The 22,149-nt window shown below is 38.2% G+C and overlaps 1 long non-coding RNA gene across 3 annotated transcripts; it reads right to left on the bottom strand.

Moving 5' to 3' along the window:
- Positions 1 to 4,866: 4,866 nt before the first annotated feature.
- LOC132538603 (uncharacterized) lies at positions 4,867 to 21,679 on the bottom strand. Of its 3 annotated transcripts, XR_009549947.1 has the most exons (6): positions 21,078 to 21,679; positions 14,925 to 15,016; positions 6,401 to 6,521; positions 5,980 to 6,082; positions 5,744 to 5,846; positions 4,867 to 5,420 (listed from the first exon to the last, which is right to left on the bottom strand). It is a non-coding gene; the product is annotated as an uncharacterized LOC132538603 (long non-coding RNA). The 3 variants fall into 3 exon arrangements; XR_009549945.1 differs by lacking the exon at positions 6,401 to 6,521 and having other exon boundaries at positions 21,078 to 21,677; XR_009549946.1 differs by lacking the exons at positions 5,980 to 6,082; positions 6,401 to 6,521 and having other exon boundaries at positions 21,078 to 21,674.
- Positions 21,680 to 22,149: the final 470 nt, after the last annotated feature.

The raw sequence follows: 22,149 nt of genomic DNA, 5'->3' as shown, positions 1-22,149 counted from the left end.
GTTGATCCATACTCCCAGCCTGACTCTCTCTTTCCCTAGTGGGGAAGGGCTCTGGGGAAGTGGAGCACCACTGTCCTCATTCTTAAGTGCTTCTACCTTTGGGGGACTTTTATCTGGGCTTTTGTCCTGGTTCATGTCTCCAATGTTTCTTCTTGGCTTAATCATTGTATATAGTCTTATGAGGTGCTTTTACTTTTTCATCCACTGACAACTCTTGCCTGGATTAAGTTCTGTCTGAGGAAGGCATTTAAAGAGTTCATAGTTGTGGAAATTAATAATTGTTTCAATATTATCTCAATCCTTGCACTGAATCACAGTGGCTGTTCAACCCTCTTATGTTCTTTTTCTTCTCTGTGGGCTATGGGAGCCTAAGGACTTTTTAACTATTATTAGGTTTTCTAGCTTAATCACTCATTGCTGATCAAGGAGTAAAACAGGGTGGGAGATAGCACAGGGGATATGCAAAGAGACTACTATGACCCAAGGATCGAAATCCCTGAGCTCAATTCAGCTGCTCTGCCAACAACCAGAGCCAAGTCAGGATGCACTCTTTGGCCTGTGAGTGTCTAAACAAATCCTGGTTGTACTCTGTGGGTTCAGTGGCAATTATTCTTCGTGTCTCCTGATTTCATCAGGATAACAATATGGAAAGGCTTTCATTATACAACCCCACCTCTAGACCACCAGGGTGTAGATCTTTTCCTGAGTTTCCTAGTCACTACTCTGCCACTTGATGTCAGTACAGGGCTTTCCCACTGCTGCTCCAGCCTCCAAGGGACAGTAGCAATGCAGACCACATTTGCATTTGGTGAGCCTTAGGTGGGGGGGGGGGGTTACTGTCCTCCGTTCAGCAGTCTTTTTGTTGGTAAAGTCTTTTTTGTTGGTAAAGTCTTTTTGTTGGCGGCACCTCAACTAGCAAACTGCTGGACTATTAACAGCTGCTCAGTAGTAGATACAGGCTTTAGCCCCAGGAATCTCTCCTTAGGCTCTTCTCTGTCCACAAGACACATATGTTTGCACTCACCGGTGACTTGGTGGGTTCCCAAAGAAGTTTTAGTCTTGTCTTGTTGCATTCTCAGATGATCTTCTTTAATATTCCTAGTTGACTGGGGAGAGGAAAGCAGATAAACACCATCTTTTTCATCTTTTGGTATTTGCTTTATGCAGATGTTGTGAGAACACAACTTTGCTACCTTATCTGCAAAGCAGAAAGGCGAAGTTATAAAACTGCTTCTTGTTTGATATTTTAAACATTTTATTTATTTTTGAAAGATACAGAGAGAAGGAGAGAGAGAGAGAGAGACAAAGAGAGAGAGACAGACAGACAGAGAGAGAGAGAGAGAGAGAGAGACCAGAACAATGCTCAGCTCTGGCTTATGGTGGTTCTGGGGATGGAACCTGGAGCCTCAGAGCCACAGACATGAAAGCTTTTTCCATAACCATTAAACAATTTCCTAGCCCAGTTTGAGGTGGTTTTTTTTTTGGGGGGGGGGGGTGTAGGGTGAGTTCAGGTGGGTCTTTTCAATATCAAGGGCTGTAGAGTTGTAAAAACATTGCTTCTTATTTTATTTATTTCAAGAGACCAGAGAACAAGTCCACAATTTTATGGGGTGCCAGAGTTCTACCTGGCACCCCAGAGTTCTACCTGGTCTCATGTATGCAAAGCATTTCAGCTACTACTGAATCATCTCCTGACCTTCGAGAACCACAGATTAAAGATGATTTCTTAAGTTTATCATTTGTATCTTCTGTGTGGAGATTTACATTTTGGAACTATGTTGGTCAGCATCAAGGCTATCTGCAACTATGTGTCTTCCTGCTCTGACAGAGGGTAAGAATTACCAGTACCCACAAGGGCTGACCAACAGATTCACATTTCTCAGCAGTTTCTCCCTCAGTCCCTGCTGAAGGAAGGCACTCCCTGAGCACTGTTCTCTCCTCTGTGGACTGCCAGTAATTACAGCAATCTGAAAGGTAACCCGGTTCCACCTGGCCTTCTTTTTACTCTTGACCTTCTAATGGCTTCCTCAGAAACGTGCAGTTCGCATCTTCCCTTAACCAGGAAAATGAGTAGAATCCAGAAAGCAAAAATTACCTTTTCCCAACAACCAAGATACTAAATTCCCTAATTCCCCTCCCTGTTTTTGTTTTGTTTTGCATTGTTTTTGTTTATTGAACTGTCACCAGGGTTACTGATGGAACTCAGTGCCTACATGATGAATTCACTGCTCCCAGGCTGCCTTTTTTTTCTTTTTTCTTTTTTTTTTGTCTTTCTTTTATTTGATATGAAGTTTTCCCCCTGTATGTGGGGACTAGTAGCTTGAACCTGGGTCCTTGCACTCAATCAGGTATGCCACCTCCTGGCCCCCTTCCCTTTCCTGTTAATTTTGTACCAGACATTTCTCAAGACTATATTTGTAAGGTGAGGTCTAAATGAATGTCTCCCATGGGATATTCCTTTAAGGGAAGGTATGGAGCACAGGTGGGGTAGCTCACTATTATGCCAGAACCCTGATCTAGAATATAATATAAAAAAATGTTCAGGGCAGGGGTAGATCGCATACTGGTTATGCAAAGAGACTCTCATGCCTGAGGCTCTGGCATCCCAAATTCAATCCCCTACAATACCATAATCCAGAGCTGATCAGTGCTCTGGTAAAACAAACAAACCATGTTAAGTTTCCTGAGGCAATGGCTAATTATGCTTTTACTTTCATTTAACTTTTCAGTAAATAAAACCCAAGCTGGATCAAAATTTTAAAATGTATACTGTGAAATGCTTCCCAGCATCTTAGATACTTGTTTTTCTCCTTTCTTGTGTATAACTCCAGAGAGACTTTATGTATAGAAAAAATACCTATCTTACTTTTGCCACAAATAGTAGTTTATTATGTCCATCATCTTGCCTTGTTTTCATTTTACAGTATATTTTAGAGCTCTTTTGCTATCAGCAACTAATCTTCCTTTTTTCATGCCCATTGTCGTATGCTTTACATTGGTTTATTCTAGCCCTCCCCCACCAAGAGAATTAGATCAGTCCAGTTAGTTTTTGCAGGCCCGCTTGGCCCCGCCCCTAGGAACCCCGCCAGAGTTCCAGGGTTCCTGAGTTCCACAGTTGGAGAGTTTCAGAGTGCCAGAGTTGTAGAGTTCCTGAGTTGCAGAGTTCGAGAGTGGCAGAGACAGAGTAAGAGGGAGAGGGTTCCTGAGTTCCAGAGTAAGAGAGAGTGCTTGTGCCGCCGCAAAGAGACAGCAGAGTTCTGTTTGGTGATTAGTTTGGTTTAGTTTATGAATTGTTGTTCTTGAATAAAGAAATACAGCTTCCCTGCCCAGCCGTTGTCTCCGCGTCTCTGTTACCCACCCATGAAGCTAGACCAGCCGGCAGGAGCCTTCGAAAATTTTAACAACAGCCCATATAGTATTCCATTAAGTGAATGCTTTGTCATTCTGTTTACACTGTTCCCTCATATTGACCAATCATTCCTATAATTTGGTTACTGAAATCTGATCTGAGCTAATCTTTGAGAGTAGTTGGAAATCTGTTCTCTCAGATTTTTTCAGGTATTTTTAAGTTGAAGAAAAGTCTCATTACATGATAATAATACTCATGAAACAGGTCCCCTGAAAGTTCCTTTTGAATTATGTCAGCTGAGAACTTCCAGAATTCACTCTACTGAGTGGTTGCTAAGAAGGATTCAACCACTTTTTCAGGACTAAAATATGCACGATGAAATATTAATAAATAGTAATTGATAAGAACATCTATATCCATGTATGCTTAAATGAGTTAGCCTTACATTTGATTTTAAAGAACTGTAGTTAATGTATTAAAATAGAAAGCAAAAAAAAAAAGAAAGAAAGCATATTTGACATCTGCTCGGAGTAACACTTCTTTTGCCTTATGCTGTGCATTTCAAATGCAGTGGAAAAGGATTAATTGCCTTCTAATTCAATGCCTTAAAGAGTTCAAACTGAAGCTATAGTGTTTAACTTTAAACAAAATTTAAATTCTATTTAATTATACACTTCTAATCCATTTTCTCCATTTTTGGAGCTACATTATTTATATCACTGACATTATAAAATCTATTTTTGATAGATTGTAGGACTGTGTTTCACCAGCCATGGTATAAGAACAAAGGCTTTCAAACATGTGCTCTAGGGAAAGAAAGGCGATGAGACTGTGGGAAAAGGTAGCAGGTGGGATGATGTATCTTTCTGAAATCCAATTTGGAGAGCTCAACTTGAACTATGTCACCAGGATGAGCGTTCTAAGGAAGGAAGCAGCAGCTCCTGTTTTTCACAAAACTCACTCTTAGGAGCCTGAGAAGCAACTGACTTGTGCACAGGACATTCAGAGACTCCATCCCAGAGGCCACACTCACTGCCATCTGCTGTGAATCCCTTAAAGATGAGAAATGAGCCAGGGACCCACTCTTCCCCCACTGCCAGGCACACAGCAGGTGCCCACTGAAGTGAGCTATTCTAAGTAGCCTTGCTTCAGAAATGTGAGAATAAAGAAGTTGGAGATATTTGCCATGTACTGCAAAATTGCAGGGAGGGGCAGAGCATAAACAGGAGATTTACTGGGATCCCAAGTGAAGCTTAAGCTTCACAGCCCTTTTCAAGACCTTTCATATGTTCAGATTTATCATTTTGAAATTTTCTTAAGAATTGAACCCTTTAATTGCATAAACTGCACATCCACAAAATCTATTTCCTTTCTGGGAGAAAAGCAGCATATAAGTATGACTCCATTTCATAATGGGAAATTAATGCTTACATTTTAATGGGTTATCAAAAGTAATAACAAATATGTGTAACTTGTTCTAACACAAAGAAATCAGAGAGGACATTTATCAAAAGTACTAAGTTTGGTGACTGTTTTATTTGCTACTTTCTGGAATGTTCAAGTAAACTAGTGCCATGTTAAAACTTACATTTTCCCCCATTACATAAAGAACTATTCCTTTGTCCTAACTTTTACATCTGGTCATTCATTACCAAGTTGTCCCCATTTAGCACAGGGAATGAAATTGTCTTTTTAGGCTTCTTATAATTATAATTCTTTTTTTTAAATATTATTTACAAAAAGGAAACACAAAAACCATAGGATAAGAGGGTTACAACTCCACACAATTCCCACCACCAGAACTTCATTCACCCCCTCCCCTGAGAGATTTCCTATTCTTTATCCCTCTGGACCTAGGGTCATTATGAGGTGCAGAAGGTAGAAGGTCTGGCTTCTGTAATTGCTTCCCCGCTGAACATGGGTGTTGACAGGTGGATCCATACTCCCAGCTTGTGTCTATCTTTCTCTAGTGGGGCAGAGCTCTGGGGAAGTAGGGTTTCAGGACACATTGGTGGGGTCATCTGCCCAGGGAAGTCTGGTTGGCATCATGGTAGCATCTGGAACCTGGTGGCTGAAAGTAGAGTTAACATCTAAAGCCAAACAAACTGTTGACTAATCATGAACCTAAAGGCTATAATAGTTCAGATGAAGAATTGGGGGTCTCTGTTTTGTAGACAGTTAGTAGGCCTATTTTAGTTATATTCCAAAGGGCCCATGACTAGCTTTTTTTTTTTTCCTGAGCCTGACATCTGATATACAGGTGGATCCAAGTCATTTTATGGGTAGATGAGGGCATGGCTGGAAAAAGGACCAGAAAGCTGTATCAGGGAAGAGAGTAGCTCCCAAATATGGGAAAGGGATATAAATATTGTTGACTATAATTATAATTCTTACCTAAGGAAGAAAGATAGAAATCCATGAGTGAAGCAGACTTCTGATTAAAATCTCTATTTCCTCAGAAAGATGTCCATCAGCTATTTTGTTTTTCTGCAGGACACTGATAAAAGAGTCAAGAGCTTTACTTTTCCATATATTTTGGTAATGGCTCTAAATCCCTCTAGTCCCCTTACCTATATGCTTACTCTGCTCTTGAACATAAGTGCCTTTGGCCATGCTGGTTCAAGTCTCACCTGGTAAATGGCTTGAAATTGGAAGCTCTGGGGCTATACAAAGGATAGCTGGCTTCAGTCTCTGTCCACAAAACCCAGGATAATAGAAATATAAAATGGTTCCCTATACATAGTAAGAATATGATAAGTAGTATTATGTGAATGCTTGCAACACTGAATATATAAGTTAACTAATAATTTTTTCTGGTGATGATATGTTTTCCTATTTATTTAATAATTATCAATAAGACCATAGGATAAGAGGGGTACAATTCCACACAAGTCCTATCACCAGAGTTCCACATCCCATCCCCTCCATTGGAAGTTTTCCTATTCTTTATTCCTCTGGGATCATTATGGGGTATAGAAGGTGGAAGGTCTGGCTTCTGTAGTTGCTTCTCTACTGAACATGGGCACTGGCAGGTCAATCCATACTCCCAACCTGTTTTGATCTTTCCCTAGTGGGGCAGGGCTCTGGAAAGGTGGGGTTCCAGGACACATTGGTAAGGTCATCTGTCCATGCAAGTCATGTTGGCATCATGGTGGTATCTGCAACCTGGTGGCTGAAAAAGCATTAAGATATAAAGCAGAAAAATTATTTAACAATCAGGACTCCAAAGGTAAGATTATAGCAGATGAGATTTGGGGTCTCCATTTTGGAAAAAGCTAGTAGGTTTTTTAGGTATATTCCCAGGGGCCCATGACTTTACTAATTTTTTCTGAGCCCGACAACTAACATGCAGGTGGGCTAAAGGTATTATTTGGGGAGATGGTGTCAGAGTTGGGATTCAAACTAGAAAGCTAGATCAAGGAAGAAAGTAGCTCCCAAATATAGGAAAAGTAGATAAATATTGTCAACTGTAAACCCCATCGATCTGATCTGGGGCCCATTTTCAGCACAGTAGCCTGTGTAACCTCTGCATCCCTGTAGGTCTGAGCTTTCACATTCTATAGTCATAGCTATGACTATAGACATTCTATAGTCATAGTCTAGGCTGCACTCATTGTAGGACGCATCTTCCTCAAGTGGCAAAGTATGTTGACCCAGTCTCCCTTCAGAGAATGGGGCAGTCCCTACCAATGTTGACCCACATTAAGGGCAAGGTCCTGTAAAGGCCCACAAGAGGGTACACTATGTTGTTGCTGATGGACATGACCAGTGACAGTTGAGAGAGGAATCTGTTAGAGGTCTAGGTCCAACATGTCTATGTGGGAATCTCAGGATTCCCTGTCTAGAGCCCTGGATGATGGCATGGCCTGGTAGTGATCAAAAGAACCACCACTGAAGTATGCTGGTCTCTTGTCCTTATCCAGCTTTTGTAGCCCTTATTTTGTTAAGGGTAACCTTGGAGTGATTGAGAGAAGTGAAATAGAAAGTAGGTGAGGTCTAAGTAGAAACTATTTGAATAAGTACTTTATAATAGTTAATTTTAAAAATAATTCTTTTTTAGGTCTTTCTACTTACTTGTTTGCTACACTTATTGAGTCAGTGAAAACTATTGTGCATTTTTACATTAATGTATATGTTTTGTTCCAACTTATGGATACATGTGCACATGTGTTCTATCTCATGGGCCCTGGTCTATACCTAGATTCTGTGGCGTTGTTAGAAAATGTACTACCTGATATGAAATTAAAGAGTCCTATGAGCTAGAAATGGTCCCACCAGAGTGCTGGAACTAAAGGGCTGACATTCCACACCTGGAGTCTCTGGACATTATCCAAAGTGAAATATGTCGAGGTGGTACTGGTTGTATTGATTTGGTTGAGATCAGCAGGCATAGTATCAAATGGTATGGATCAAGAGAAGCATGAAGGAAAATGAGCCACACCTCAGAGGTTCCAGGACTGGGAGAAATGTGGGTTTTATAGAGAATGGGGAAGGTTCTTGCTGTTGTAGGGTTTAAGAAAACAACAGATAGTTATTATTGTAACCAAGTTATTTGAGAACTTGGTTGACCTTGCAAATCTCATTGTTAGGATTTGCTGTATCATACAAGACCTCACCATGATTTGTGCCATTTAATGTTAATTACATATAGCTGTGTCTTATACAGTGACATAACCAGTTGGTTCTGGTCTCCCTGGTCTAAGATTATAGGTGATTAATATTTCAAAGAAATAGTCATTATTAGAAATGTATTAACAGTTTAAGCCCACTGTTAAAATTCAATCAGGTTACCAATTTGAAGCCTTAAGTACTTAGACTGAAGGAATATATACTCAGAACTGGGGTCTATGCTTTAAAAAGTTTGAGTCATTCAATCTATTTTTCTCTCTCATCTTGATTAAATAGTGATTTATAAGACTACAAGTTAATAGGAATGTATAATAAATTTAATGGATTTTCTATAGAGATATGTTGTGGTCCCATGTCAGCTCCTTTTCTACCTGGCCAGCTTTACCAATACCAATACCAATGCCACCTACTAGCAGTATGGCCTTTTCTTCTCACCTAGGCTCACTGAGACCACGAGGATAGAGTAATGACCCATGGAAACATTAGTGCTACTCTTTGCTCCATTTGCTGGCTCTACATTGCCCAGGGTGTGGTGGGAATATCCTAAAGGACAGAATTCTGAAACAAGAATGTAAAGAGAAAGAGCAGCGTTTGACCCAAAATGGCACCAGTTTTTGCTAGTGACGGTAATTCTAAGATTTTAATATTAAGACATTTTAATGGAGACTTGAATTCAGGGGACAATTTCCATTGTCCTGGTGTTAATTTAGTTTAGTTTACTTTAGTTTAGTTTAGTTTTTATTGCCACCAGTGTTATTAATGGGGCTGGGTGCTTACACAATCAATACTGTTTCCCCAGTCCTTTCCCCTTCATCTTTTCTCTATTCTTTCCTTCTGTGCCTCCTTCCTTCCTTGTTTCTGCAAACAAATATTTCTGCCAGGTGGTTAAAAATACTTGGCCCAATGGTTCACAGCTCCCCTAGATGTGCCACATTCCCCTGCTTAATTACTGTTGTCAACTATCTAGATTTTTGTTGACCCCATATACTGAATAATAATAAGCCGGCCAGGCTTCCCTGGACTGAAGACCCCACCAATGTGTCCTGGAGCTCAGCTTCCCCAGAGACACACCCTACTAGGGAAAGAGAGAGGCGGACTGGGAGTATGGACCGACCAGTCCATACTCCCAGTCCATGTTCAGCGGGGAAGCAATTACAGAAGCCAGACCTTCCACCTTCTACAACCCACAATGACCCTGGTTCCATACTCCCAGAGGGATAAAGAGTGGGAAAGCTATCAGGGGAGGGAGTGGGATATGGAGATTGGGTGGTGGGAACTGTGTGGAGCTGTACCCCTCCTACCCTATGGTTTTGTTAATTTATCCTTTCTTAAATAAAAAAATAAAAATTAAAAAAAATAAACTTACATAGCTCAACAAAAAGAAAAAGAAAAACCCAATAAAAAAGTGGGCATAGTATTCCATATATACAACAGCTTTCTCATCTGTTGAGTACCTACTATGCCTAACATTGTGCTAAGCACTTTAATTGCTTTTAATGTAACTCTGCATTCACTTCTTATTTTAGAGATAAGACTACTTAGGTACAGAGAGATTAGTAATGTGTCCATGACTTTTCCTGAACTAAAAACTTTTAACATCTGAATTGTAGGGGGTGTTTGTGCCCTTCCAAAGATTACATTGTCCTCTCTGGGATGAAACCCTTCTTGCAACATTTAACCTGCTATTCTCTTCCCCTACTATGAACCTTGCTGTGATTAGGTTGTTAATGTGTTTGAAAGGCCGTGTGAAATAAAGTTAATAAACCCTCCCTCCCAAGTAAAAGTGTGGTGACAATGACAGTGATGTTGATCACCACCACCACTTGGGCAGAAGTTCTCAGGAAAGGGAAAATCACAAACCAGTACTATAGTCTAAACATCAGCAAGGCCCATTTGGATCAATTCCCATCACTCAAGGTCAAAGTGAGATTTAGAGAAAATTATTATACAAATTACAGAATCAACTATAAGCTCCCTGTCAGGCTAATTGTAATTTGCAATCAGAGGCCTAAAAATATCTAGCATGTCATAGCTCCAAAACTTTAGATATACGTAGCAAGAAAATATATGAATATATATATATAGTGTCCCTGCATTTGAAAGCTGGATACAAATACATCTACTAGAGTTTGTCTAGAATTCTCACCCAATAAACTCAAAATTAGTCGGCACTGTACATGACATTCTACAAGCTTCTCTATACTTGGGTTTTCCCAGGTTTCCTGCAGACCTCAAGTAAAGGAACTAGACCTTCACAACACTCTTAACTTCTCAGAGAGTAAAACTGAAATTGACGGTCCTTCACAATGGTTAGAGAGGTCCTCTACTAGGACAAGCAAAGACTTAGAGCTCAGCTGCCCTCTTTATATTTTTTTTCCTGTTAGACTATTTAATTCTAGTTTTAATTCAGAATTTTTCTCTTTATTCAAATCTGAAGTTTGAATAATTCCTTCTTGCATAAACTCCTGGGTCTACCACAGCAAACAAAGATAGAAGAACAAAGTTTATGTCTAGGTGAAGTAAGGAAGATGCACAAAGTGCATTAAAATGTAACAAATTTTCCTCATCTTAAGAAAATATACTGCTGTTCACTCTCCCATATACATAAAAGTTATCATCAATATTACATAAGTTCACCTTTGAGGAATGAACTAACTCTAATAATAGCAACTATCTCTTTGAAAATATTTTAAAGATATGTATTTATTTTTATATATTTTATTATTATATTATATTGATTATTTACTTCATGATAGAGAGAGAAAGGGTAAGAGATTGAAACCAGAGCAATACGTTATCATATGTGCTCTTCAGAATTGAGCCCAGAGTCTCATGCATGTAAATTATGTACTCTACCCACTGAGCTACTGCCTCAATTACTGGAAATATTTTTAAGGACAAAACCAGAACAAAGCATTACTGTCAATTTTGTTTTTGCTTTAGCAGAGCACTGCTCAGATCATTGCTGGGGAATGAATCTGAGACCTCAGAGTCTCAGAGCATGAGAGTCTTTTATATAAACAGTGTGCTAACTCCCTTTCTCCATAATGTTGGTTTTACAAATGGCCTCTTGAAATTATTTTCAAGCACTATTAATTTTTAGGCAGCAAACAAAACAATATGATTAGACATAAATAATCACAGTGCACACTAAGTTCAAAATTAAAATTTCTAAGTAGAAGCAGTAAAATTCAAATTCTATTTATTTTTTTTCTGGGGAATGCAGGTCTTCTTATTATTTTTTTTATAAAAAGGAAACACTGACAAAACCATAGGATAAGAGGGGTACAACTCCACATAATTTCCACCACCAGAACTCCATATCCCATTCCCTCCCTTGATAGTTTTCCTATTCTTTAACCCTCTGGGAGTATGGACCCACGGTCATTGTGGGATGCAGAAGGTAGAAGGTCTGGCTTCTGTAATTGCTTCCCCACTGTACATGACATTGACAGGTTGATCCATACTCTTAGCCTGACTCTCTCTTTCCCTAGTGGGGTAGGGTTCTGGGAAAGCAGAGCTCCAGGACACATTAGTGGGGTTGTCTGTCCAGGGAAGTCTGGTTGGCATCATGGTAGCATCTGGAACCTGGTGGCTGAAAAGAGAGTTAACATCTAAAGCCAAACAAGTTGTTGACTAATCCACAGGCCCTTTGGAATATAACTAAAATATGCCTAGTAGCTATCTACAGAATGGAGACACCCCCCACCCCCACTATTCCAGTCTTTAGGTTCATGATTAGTCAACAACTTGCTTGGCTTTATATGTTAACTCTCTTTTCAAATTCTATTTAAGCAGAACCTTCTGACACTTCCATTGCAGCTCTTCTTTTCCTATTTCATTAATTTGAATTCGTTCTAAAATGGCAATCTGAGTATTTTTCAGAATGAGATCATCTTTAACAACAAACATAAGGTTTTATTCAACTTGAATTATAAGTTGGTGGATTGTGGACATTTTCTGCAATCACACATAGAGCAAAATTACATCTTTATGAAACCCAGCTATTCTGAAATCCCAGGGAAATAAAAGTTGGCTCAGAACCAGAAACAAAATTGAAAGAGACCTCTGGTGAATAAGTCTTAGGAATTCCACACACTAATGCTCATGCCCTTGATTCAAGAGGCAACTCAGGATCTTTTATTCGGTGTATTTAATTTAATATTCTAAATTTATAGACTAAAAATTATTTTAAAAAATAAGAGTCTAGAAACATTTCTTCAAGGTCATAACAAAAGCATCATCAGTGACTGATAACTGATAGCCTGTCAGCAATGCAGGAGGAAAACAAAAACTAAAAAACAAGTAAAGGGCCAAGGAGGTAATATAATGGTTATGCAAAAGGCATTCATGCCTGAGGCTCTGAAATCCTAGGCTCAATCCCTAGCACACCCAGAAACCAGAGTTGAGCAGTGCTCTGGTATAAATAAATAAATAAATAAATAAATACAAGTACAATCTTTATATGAACTGAATCCTTAACAACTTATTACAAGGACAACATCTCAGTGGTCACCACTGCATTTCAATCATTGTTCATAATGGTAACCTTGAATCACCAAAGAAGTAAGTGAGACTCAGAACACTCTGCATTAAAGGGGAGAGAAATGTTTGTTGAAGCAGGAATTTTAATCTATTTAGAGTTATTCACTTATTCAGCAGATATTTATTGAATGTATTTATTCAGATACTGTGGCAGGCAGGTCTTGGAGACACCCAGGCACTGTGTCCATATATTTAAGTCATAGTTAATACTACATGAGCTAAGTGGTAAGATTTAGTGTGTGGTCCAAGAAACCCTGGGTGTCCCTGATAGCCTTTCAGGGGATCTTTGAAGTCAAAGCTCTTTCACAAATAATACTTATATAGAATATCCCCCCCAACACACACACACACATACACACTGTGTTGGCATTTGCACTTAAGGTGCAAATGTAACGATGGGCAAAACTTCTTTAGCATGAATAAAGGCAGTGGCACCAAGCATTGTCATTGTGTTGTTTATCCACATGAAGAAAAGAAAAGAAAAAAAAAAAAGAGCCTTGATGAAGTAGGATCAGTGATTAATGAAGTAGGATCAATGATTAATTTTTTATCAGATTTTAACATGAAGTACATATATTTTTAGTATCTTATGTAATGAACTGGTAACTATGCATAAAGCATCTTTGCTTCATTTTGAGTTATGATGGTTATCTAAAGAAAGAACTGCTATGCTTCTTAAGTTACAGGCTGAACTAGTCATGTTTTTTCCTGTAACATAGTTTTTGTTGTTGTTGCTATGGGAGCTTCACCTCTTAGAGATGACTATGTTCAGATAGAAGAAAAGCATCAAATCCAGTCTCCATTTCACTGGAGGCTGGACATGAACCTGGGTTGTGTGCACTGAAAAGCAGGCACACTGTCCTAGTGAGCTATCTTGCTGATTTGCAACACAATGTTTACTTAAAAGAATGATCAGCACACACAGAGACTGTTTAAGCACAGGCATTTGGCAAGTGTTTTCTCAAAAATGAACACAGTGAGTCTGTCACATCAAGGAAACAGTATTTGTTGAAAATAATACAATTTGAGTTTTCCAAATTAAACTTTGAGTTTCAGAAATTTGACCTTGCAAATTCCCCATAATGAAAGACTTCATTGATGAGAGTGATGATGATACTACGTAATTAAATTATCAAGTTAGAATGGTTTCTATAAATCAGTGAATCAATATTTTCTAAATTGCTACAATGGATGCAATTATAAAGTCATGCATGGATAAAAGATGCATTGAAAGCAAAGAATAACCCAATGAATTTTAATGGAACAAAATACGTATTTTTTGTATTTGATTTGGTTTTCAGATTACATTAAAATTTAAACTTTAAGAATCTAACACTTGCCAGGTTTTAGTAGAATATATATATATAAAGAACTCCACAATTACTATAAAGCCTATTAAACCAGCTCTTTCTTCTCCAAAAATCTGTATGAGGTTGACTTTCTCTACTATATTTCAACCCAAAACAATTTCCTTAACATACTGAATGTACAAGAAGATATGAAAGCCCATTGCAAAATTTAAGAATAGTGTTGCCTTTCTCTCTGAAATGCTTGTTTTAAATACATATATTTTTTTTAACCAGAGTATTTCTTATGCTGGTGTGAGTGGTTGAACCTGGAACTCTGGAGCCTCAGGAATGAGAATCTTTTTGCATAACCACTATGCTATCTATCCCCGCCCAATATATGATTATTTTCATAAAATATTTCAGCATTATTTCCCCTAAGATCAGGTACTAGACAGGGATGGCCACTATCACCATTACTAATCAACATAGTATTGGAAGTTCTTGCCATTGCAATCAGACAAGAGCAAAGAAAGGGATACAGATTGGAAGAGAAGTCAAAATGATAATCACATCATTGCTTTATATCATTTCTGTTTAGGAAATTTTGGTGGTAATGAGGGACTTATATATGGGTGGACTGCTTACACTGCTTACAATATCAGTTTCAAACATTTTTGTTTTTGCAAGTTGTTATGCAAAAATATATTTATGCATGATCAAATTAATTTTTTGTAGTAACTTACACATTTTCAGTATAGTTTTATCTGCATAATTTTTAAATGCTATACTGAAAATGTGTAAGTTACTATGAAAAAATTCATGCATAAATATATTTTTGCATAACAACTTGCAAAATCAAAAATGTTTGGAACTACTGATATTGTAAGCAGTGTAAGTCCCTCATTACCACCATCAGAAAGTGGAAGGTCACTTGAAAAATTTCCTAAACAGAAATGATATAAAGCAATGATGTGATTATCATTTTAATTTACAAGGGTAAATCCCAACACTATCAACTCCCCAAAATCGTGCCAAATAAGGCATGAAGACTAAAATAATAGTAACATAAGATAATAGCAAGGGTGATATGATGTATGTGTAGTTACACTTACCAGAATCAGGAAGCTGGCAAGTACACTGGTGGTGATGGAATGGTAAGTTGAATTGCCACAAGTTGGGTCCTGGGAGGTACAGAATTGTTGGACTATAAGAGATGGAGGAAGAGATAATCCTATTATTAGCACTGTCTGATATCATCATGGTAAACAAATCACTAATGCTTACAGTTCATTTTAGGCCTGGTTCCCTTGGTGTGAAATTCAGGTTTGTCATCAGCTGCAGGTAATGTAGCTGATATTGAGGGTTTAACCTATGACTGCATTAAGTGAGCCAGTCTTTTGCACTTTTCCAGCTTTTGTAGTTCCTTCTTGACCTGAAAGGCTTAGACTTTCTCCCAGTTGTTAAAGCCTGAGTATCATTTGTCGTATCCAAATCGGTATTAGGTTTAGTAGGTCTGGCCTCAAGTTATGATAGTATGGATCGACCTGTCAATGCCAGTTGTGTACAATGCTTCTTCTAAATATTATGAAGGGGTGACAATAATACTGATGCCTTTTTGGTCACTGCAGTCCACCCCATCATCTGGGGCCCTAGTCAGGGAATCCTTAGATTCCCCATAGATACAATGGGCCTAGAGCTCTAATAGATCCCTTTCTCCACCACCACTATTGACTTCCATCTGGAACATTCTTATAAGCCCTCTTGTGGGCTTCTTCACTATGAACTACCGATGTTAAGGACTGCCCCAATCTCTAAAGGGAGGCTGCGTCATTCTACCCTGTAACTCAAGGAAAACTTGAGTTCAGCCTAGAAAAGGTTCCCAGCTATGACCATGGACTATGAACACAGACTGACAGGGACTCAGAGGTTATAGAGGCTCCTGTGCTAAATATGAATATACATGGGCCCTGGATCAGCTTGATGGGGTAAACAGTTAATTGTATTTATATATTTTCTTCAAGTTTGGGAGCTACTCTCTGCCTTGATCAAGCTTTCTAGTCCTGTTCTCCACTCTGACACCATCTTCCCAGACAATATTTTATGCCACCTCTATGTTAGCTGTCAAGCTCAAGCAAAAATTACTACTGTCATAGGCCCCTAGGAACATACTTAAAATAGACTTCCTAGCTTCTTTTCACCTAGAATTTTTATTCTCATCTGCTCTATTCCTACATTATTATTCCTATTTATTAAAAATTGTTTGTCTTACTTTATATCTATTGCACTGCAGCCACCAAGTTGTAGATGCTACTTTAAGTCCCTACTGACTTATCTAGGCAGATGATTTCACCAGTGTTTCCCTGAACCTCACCTCACCTCTCCAGAGTTCATCCCCACTAGGGAAAAATAGAAACAGACTGAGGGTATGGATCACCCATGTACAGTGGAGAAGTAATTATAGAAGATAGACCTTCTACTTTCTGCACTCCATAAAGACTTTTGATCCATACTCCCAGAGGGGGAGAAATGTTAAGAGAATATGACCAGAGGGCTCTGAACTCCAATTCCATCAGGACCCAGAGAGAGGAGGAAGAGAAGGGAAGAAGAAGGAGAAAGAGAAAAAGAAAAAGGAAGAACACTCAGAATGAGTAGGTGTGACTTAGAAAAGAAGACAGAACTATTAAAAAGTGGGTAAATGTATATAAATATAGATAGTTATAGAAATAACAGCCAACCATATCTATGATCTTGGAAGAACTACTGCAGTTTCCAATGGAGGGAATGAGGACACAAAACTCTAGTGGTGAGAAAAGTGTGAAATTATACCCTTGATATCTCATAATTTTTTTAAATCACTAGTAAAAAATTAAAAATAAACTATGACTGCATGCTTGAATGATTAACCATATGCATTTCTTGTCATACAGTTCTTTGTGCACTCAAAATATTCTGCAATCCTACTCTAAGAATGCATGCCCTTCCAAAATTAAAGCCACGGTTTTCTGTACAGCACTCACTGAAGCATTGTGAATAGAAATGAAAGTGATCATGTGAGGCTGGGTGGTGGTGCACCAGACTGAACTCATATGTTATAATGTGTAAGCTCCCAGTCCCCACCTACAGGGAGAAAGCTTCACAAGTAGTGAAGCAGTGTTACAGTTGTCTTTTTTCCTCTCTATCTCCTCTTCCTCTGAATTTCTGGATGTCTCAATCCAATAAATAAATAAAAGTAATAAAAAATTTAAAAGAAAAGAAAATTATCATGCAAGTACTTTGAACTAATATGTAATAAATGCAATCCTGTTGTTAAAATTCGGAGGCTCTTGCTGGCTGGGATAGCTTCATGGCGGGTAACAGAGACGACCAGAGACATACGGCTGGGCAGGGAAGCTGTATTTCTTTATTCAGGAACAACGATTCATAAACTAAGACAAACTAATCACCAAACAGAACTCTGCTGTCTCTTTGCGGCGGCACAAGCACTCTCTCTTACTCTGCAACTCTCCAACTCTCGAACTCTGGCGGGGTTCCTTCGGGGCGGGGCCAAGCAGGCCCGCGAAACTAACTGGACTGATCCAATTCTCTTGGTGGGGGAGAACTACCCAATGTAAAGCATACAACACAATCCAATAAATAAATAAAATCCAATAAATAAAATTTTAAAAGATAGGGATGGATATTACTTAATGCTCAGAGGATCAGTCAGTCAAAAGGACTTAGAGATTATTAACATTTATACATCCAATGAGGGATCATCTAAATACATCAAACATCTACTGGAAGAACTCTAGCAATATATCAATAGAAATATAGTAATAGTAGAAGACTTCAGCACTGCACTTTCTCAACTTGACAGATCATGTAGTCAGAGAATTAACAAAGAAATGAGGGAAATAAATGAAGACATAGATAGACTAGAACTATCAGGACATTTTCAGAGTCATTTACCCCAAGAAACTGGAATATAAATTCTGTTCAAGGCCACATGGGACATTTGCAAGGATAAATAATATGTTATCCCACAAAGACATTGTCAACAAATTCAAGAGAACTGAAATCATCCCAAGCATCTTCTCAGACCACAGTGGAATTAATTAACACTTAACAACAACAACAAAAATATTAGTAAAAAGCCCCAAAATATGAAAACTTAACAGTGCACTATTTAAAATCTAGTAGATCAAAGAGGAAATTAAGGAAGAAATTAAAATGTTTTGAGAAACCAATGAAAATGAAGGCACAGATATCAGAATATTTGGGACACAGCTAAGGCAGTATTGAGAGGGAATTTCATAGCCATACAAGCACACATTAGGAAAAAAGAAAAAGTACAAGTAAACAACCTGAGTACACACCTTAAAGACTTAGAAGAAGAGAAACAAAGGAACCCTAAATCAACCAGAAGAACTGAAATAACTAAAATTAGGGCAGAAATAAATAAGAAAATAAGATAAGGTGTTTCCATGGTATAATGGTTAGCACTATCAACTCTGAAAATAAGAGAACCATACAAAAGATCAACGAAGCTAAATGTTGGTTCTTTGAAAGAATAAACAAAATTGACAACCCTTAGCCAGACTCACTGAAAAAAAAAAAAAAGGGAGAAGACTCAAATAAATAGGATTGTAAATGAAAGAGGAGATATTACAACAGAAATCCAAAGTATCATGGAAGGTTTTTTGAACAACTATATGCCACCAACCTAGAGAACCTGAAGAAATGGACAAATTCCTAGCTACATAAAAACCTCCAAAACCGAACAAAGAGGAACTAGAAAATATGAAAAGGCCAATCACAGCCAAATAAATTGTAACAGTCATCAAGAACCTTCCCAGCAGTAAGAGTCCTGGACCAGATGGTTTTACAAACAAATTCTACAAAACAGTTTAGGAAGAGTTAAACCTTTCCTTTCAAATCTCTTAAAAAATTATTGAAGATGGGGGCTGGGTACAGCGGGTTAAACACACATGGTGCAAAGCGCAAGGGCCAGAGTAAGGATGCCAGTTAGAGCCCCCAGCTCCCCACCTGCAGGGGGTCGCTTCGCAAGCAGTTGAAGCAGGTCTGCAAGTGTCTGTCTTTCTCTCCTCCTCTCTAAATTTCTCTCTGTCCTATCCAACAACAACAGCTATGACAACAATAACAACTATAACAAGCGCAACAACAAGGGCAACAAAATGAGAAAAAAATGCCTCCAGGAGCAGAGGATTTGTAGTGCAGGCAACAAGCCCCAGTAATAATCCTGGAGGGAAAAAAAAAAATTGAAGACACAGGAATACTACCTTACAGCTTCTAAGAAGCCAACATTACCCTGATACTAAAAGCAAACAGGGAAAGAACAACAAAAAAGAAAACTACAGGCCAGTATCTCTGATGAACAATTTGTAAATCAATCAATGTGATCAACCATGTCAATAAAAGCAAGACCAAAAGCCACATGATTATCTCAATAGATGCAGAGAAAACCTTTGACAAAATCCAACATCTCTTCATCAAAATGCTACGAAAATGGGAATAGACAGACAAATCTTTAATATAGTAGAGTCCATATATAGCAAACCTACATCATAATCAATGGTGAAAAACTGGAAGCATTTCCCCTCTGATCAGGTACTAGACTAGCTTGCCCACTATCTCCATTACTGTTCAACATAGTGTTGGAAGTTCTTTGTCATTGCAATCAGACATGGGCAAAGAATTAAAGGGATACAGATTGGAAGAGAAGTCAAACTATCATTTGCAGATGATATGACAGTATACATAGAAAAAGCTAAGGAATCCAGCAAGAAGCTCCTCAGGCAATACAGCAAGGTGTCAGGCTACAAAATTAACATACAAAAATTGGTAACATTCTTTTACATAAACATTAAGTCAGAAGGAGAAATCTAGAAGTCAGTCCCTTTTATTATAGCAGCAAAAACAATACAATATCTAGGAATAAACTTAACAAAAGAAGTCAGACTTGTATACTGAAAATTATGGGTCACTACTTAAGGAAATAGAAAAAGACAGAAAGAAGTGGAAAGATATTCCATGTTCATGGGTTGGAAGAACTAACATTATTAAAATGACTATTCTACCCAGAGCCAAATACAAACTTTCATTAGATACTGATACAGTGCATATGCACACTTACAGTTCTTAACAGTTTTAAAGGTGTTACTATTTCTATTCTATAGATGAGAAGATTAAGAGAATGTGATAATCCAAAAGAATATGTAATTTGCCCAAAATTGCAAAACTATATACTAATGGTCAGCATCTCTAGTCTAGGTTCTGCCGTTATGTCTGTTTTTTAAAATCTGGGCAGTAATTTGTGTGGTTCACGGTCATGCCATTTAATTGCACAGTAAGAAATCGTATCTGTTGGTTTTTTTTCATCCAACCTTCTGTTATGCCATGGAGAATGTTAGATGCTAGTATGTCTCTAACACTTTTTAATACATTCTAACATCAAGTTTAACAGAGTGGGTACAACTCAGGCTTGAAGTCTTGAGTAAATAACAACCATATACAACAGGAATTCAATCACATTAAGTAATGTCATTCTGTAGATACCTTTTACTTATAAGTGCTTCCATTTATACAGGAATAATTTCATTAAAAATCACTTTAAGAAAAATAGACCAAAAGGAATCTGTTACACAGATGAAAGTAACAGCGGCTTGTAGAAATAAGGGAGGGTGGAATGAATCAGCAGATAAAGTAGGGTTTCAGTGGTACAGGTGGTAGCACAGTGGATAAAGTACTGGATTCTCAGGTGTGAGGTCCTGAGTTCAATCCCTGACAGCATATGTACCAGAGTGATGCTCTGGTTATCTTTCTTTCTCTCTTCCCATCTCTCTAATAAGTATTTTTTGTAATTTAAAAAATAAATAAGGTTTTAATGGCTGACCTTTAGGAAACTGTCCCTTACCATAATGAGCCCCCATTCATCTCCAAATACATCCCAGTATGAACTTTGGTGCTGGGGCTGGGCTGTGGTGTACCTGGTTAAGTGCTCATGTTGCCATGTGCAAAGACCTGGGTTCAAGCACCTGCTCCCCACCTGGGAGGGGAAGCTTCTGGTGAAGCAAGTACTGTAGGTGTCTGTCTCTCCCTCTCCACCTCTCCACCCCCTCTTCAATTTCTCTCTGTCCTATTAAAAAAAGGAACAACGGATTCCTGGTGGATTCATACTGGAAGCGCTGGAGCCCCAGTGATGACCCTGGCAGGAGGTTTTAAAAAATAATAATATAAATAAAAAGAACCTGTGGCACTGGCCTCACCTCTCAGTGGAATAGATGGAAAGAATGGAATGCCTTTCCTTGACCAAGATCTGATCTGTTACCATATCACTTGAAAATATTTTGATACTGTTTACTGAGGAATGCAGCTCTTAGCTTCAGGAGTACTGTGGGTCAGACGGTATCTTTATTCCCCATTCAACAAATTGGCATGTAGGATGGATGGAGTCTCAACATTTGCCTGCCCACCATGTCTCTCATTGTTAGGCCTTCAGGAAAGATCTAAAAGGAGACAGCATAGTGGTTAATAGCTAAGTTAATGGACTATTTTGCAAAACTTAGTTTATTTGGGTGATTTTTCCCCATTTATATAGATTCTAGTTTTAAAATTATATCAACTTCTTTAATGTCCATCCAGTTGTCTTTGTTAAACCTGTAATTTCTCAGTATTTTATGCTGGGGCCATTTTTTTTTCACAAATTTTTTTCACTTTACTACTTGTTCCCTGGGACAGATACTACATTCACTATGTTTTGAAAAAATGGTTGTAGGCTGTCCGCCTTTGGACAATTTATTTATTTATTTATTTGAGTTAACATAGTCAAAGGCAATAGCAATTTCCCAATGCTTTAATTTCCCAATGCTTTTCCCTATGTTTTAAAAGACATCATTGCCATCATTGACATCATTATAAGAAATAATTAATTTTGCTTGCATGCTCCCCAAGGAATAGAAAAGTACATTAGCGCTGTAGTCCTGAAGGGTATAGACAGTACCTTCTCTTTATTCTTTGTTTTGCCTGATTCTATCTGTTCAGCATATTCTAAAGAAATTTGTATCTAGGGTAATGCAATTGTATTCCTCTTATTTCCTATAAGCACCACAAAGCAGTACTTGTATAGCTTGAACAGATTTTATGCCTTAGGTTTTGCATATTTGATGTATTCTTTAAACACATGTGGTAAATAGTGATAAAAAGCTTTCCTAAATCCACAAGGTCAAAGAAAGGACAAGATTATCTTTCTGGGCAGGAGAGTATTCCGTTGTAATTATCACAGATCTTGAGAGTCTGGCTAAATCGCAGATAGCACACAAGGCAGAGCCTTGACTTGGG

The sequence above is a fragment of the Erinaceus europaeus genome, chromosome 5, assembly GCF_950295315.1.
Source record: "Erinaceus europaeus chromosome 5, mEriEur2.1, whole genome shotgun sequence".
NCBI classification, from domain to species: domain Eukaryota; kingdom Metazoa; phylum Chordata; class Mammalia; order Eulipotyphla; family Erinaceidae; genus Erinaceus; species Erinaceus europaeus.
The sequence above is the reverse complement of the archived record's forward strand: the minus strand, read 5'-3'. Positions and strand labels throughout refer to the sequence as shown.